Source organism: Pteropus vampyrus, unplaced genomic scaffold (assembly GCF_000151845.1).
Source record: "Pteropus vampyrus isolate Shadow unplaced genomic scaffold, Pvam_2.0 Scaffold13254, whole genome shotgun sequence".
NCBI lineage: Eukaryota > Metazoa > Chordata > Mammalia > Chiroptera > Pteropodidae > Pteropus > Pteropus vampyrus.
In genome coordinates this window covers 204-2,545 of record NW_011902035.1, presented here as the reverse complement: position 1 = coordinate 2,545, position 2,342 = coordinate 204, and the positions used below count along the sequence as shown (strand labels likewise).

Below are 2,342 nucleotides of genomic sequence, written 5' to 3'. Positions count from 1 at the left end.
CTCCACACAATGAGTAACACGCAGTCCTTTGTGGCCACCTTTCTTTGCCTCTTTTATCTGACCCAGCAAATGAATTTATTTAAAATATACCTAGAATTAATCCCTCCCACCGGCCTTATTGTATCTCTCAAAAGTAAACTTTTTGATCCCTTTCTGCCACCTGCTGGTATGGTATCAGAATTCAGTGGCTCAACCACCCCGTTCTTCACTGTAGGATGCAACACTGGAAAGATAATTCCCCCATCCCTGTAGAAAACCACAGGGCAGTTTTATCATATTCGTACATACTGTTTAAGTTATATTTGTCTTGTCACCCTTCAGGACCTTTTTGTGGAACCATAAGTAGCAAAAAAAAGAAAAAGATGATGTATCTCACAACCAGAAATGCAGGTATGTTTGAAATACTTTCTGAGAAGTCTAAGTGAAATAACTTTATATTGTTAATCAGTGTAGCATAAATTCTCAATGTGTAATTTTCGATGAATGTAATTCAGATTAGTACCTAGTTGCAAGGGGCTGGCCTGTGAATATATGGTACAATATAATATGAAGACATTATATAAATCCTGGTATTACATATACTTATATTATCACCGGTGTGCTTTATTTCATGAGTATAGTTTACAATAAAATGAATCGGTTAGAATGTATGCTTTATTAATGAAGGAGCAATGTTATCATTGAAGTGATTTGTTTGGAGAACTTCAAAAGTAATTTATGTGTCATTTCTAAAGAGCAAAATGCCTTTATGAAGATGCTTAAAGAGTTATGATTGAGGGGAACTATATTCTGCCATAACATTGTCCATGATACTTTTGGAAAAATATTACTGGACCAAATAAATCTTAGTCTGATCTAGTAGGATTCTTTCTAAAATCTTTTAGACTTAAGGAAAGATAAATATGACAACTATCATAGTTACTCTCTTCGGTTAGAGAGGCTGATAGGAGTGAAGTATAGCCCTGAACCAGAAGGCTCTGGGGGTCTACTCAGAGGAACTGATGGTTTTAAAGTAGTTTCTTGACTTCATAGCTGTCTCTCCACTGGTAATAAACTAAATAGCATATGATAAGGGAAATACTATAATAATAATACTAACAAAGAGAAAATAGATTCTCCCTTAATATTAGCTTAATGTGCTGTGGAGAAATTGTGCGAAGAAAGAGTTGTCATTAAAATCATAGCCTAAGGAAGATGTGTTATAGCCAGAATAATAGGCAATATAATATTTCAAATTCACTTTGGCTTTATTATTCATTAAATATATGTCCTTAAAGCTTTCTTGCAAAATATAAAATTTGTGATTTTCCCATTGACTAAGATTATAATTTTGGAGTGTGTTTCTACTGAAAATAATTTGGATCCTATATTATATTTTATTACATAAATTCAGAATCCTAATATTTAGATGTCAGTATGTTTATATGCATTTTATTAATCAAACTGATATTTGCAGAGTCACCAGACATCATTTATTCATTTACGTCACTGGAAGGGCCTACTCCTTCTACGGCACTTATTTAAGCAGCCACGCACACTAGGTGTACTGCTGCCCTCCATATTAGGTACACACTTTATATATATAAATTATATAACTATTTGTCATTTGGTTATTTATATTAAAGGAATTATTCTACTGATGAATTGGTAAGAAAGAGGTTGTAATGGATAGACTATGTGATAAGGATAAAGCACAGGCATTTTTTTTTAGCTTGGCTAAATAACATTTTTAAGGGCAAATGGATGGAAGCAGATGTTTAAATCAAAATATAAAATAATTTATGTACTTTACCAAATGTATGAAAATAAATGTGTACTGAATATAATTCAAGTGGTATTTAACTATCAAGACAACTAAGCCATTACTGAACAGAACAGCAGAGGTTTTCACCTATATAAAAGATAACTGAATATGAGGTCCATTTCCTTTTACATTTAGAATTTGATCGTCATGAAATCCAGATATATGAGGAGGTAGCCAAAATGCCTCCCTTCCAGCGAAAGACTTTAGTATTGATAGGAGCTCAAGGCGTTGGACGAAGAAGCTTGAAGAACAGGTTTATAGTGTTGAATCCTACCAGATTTGGAACTACAGTGCCATGTAAGTTTTTTTGTGAGGTGTTTTTTGTTTTTTGGCTATTTAATTGGCAGGAAAGTGAAGTAGGGGCAGATGATTATTATTTTTATTCCCAAAAAAGTTTTTATTATGTCAGCGAAAATGAGCAAGTAGAAGACACTGAAAAAATCAGTGACTGCAGCTGTCTTGAAATAGTGCTATTGCCTTGTTGGCTTGCTGCCTGATGGCTGTTCCTTCTCCAAACTCTTCAGTTCAGAATTGTTAG

The 2,342-nt window shown here is 33.6% G+C and overlaps 1 long non-coding RNA gene across 1 annotated transcript in view; it reads left to right on the top strand.

Annotated features, from left to right (window-relative positions):
• The window catches only part of LOC105310853, a 3,329-nt gene extending 1,219 nt beyond the window's left edge, over positions 1–2,110 (top strand). The window contains exons 2-3 of the long non-coding RNA XR_897563.2: positions 322–390; positions 1,940–2,110. This is a non-coding gene — a long non-coding RNA (uncharacterized LOC105310853). The remainder of the gene's footprint in view (positions 1–321; positions 391–1,939) is intronic.
• The last annotated feature ends 232 nt before the right edge of the window (positions 2,111–2,342 follow it).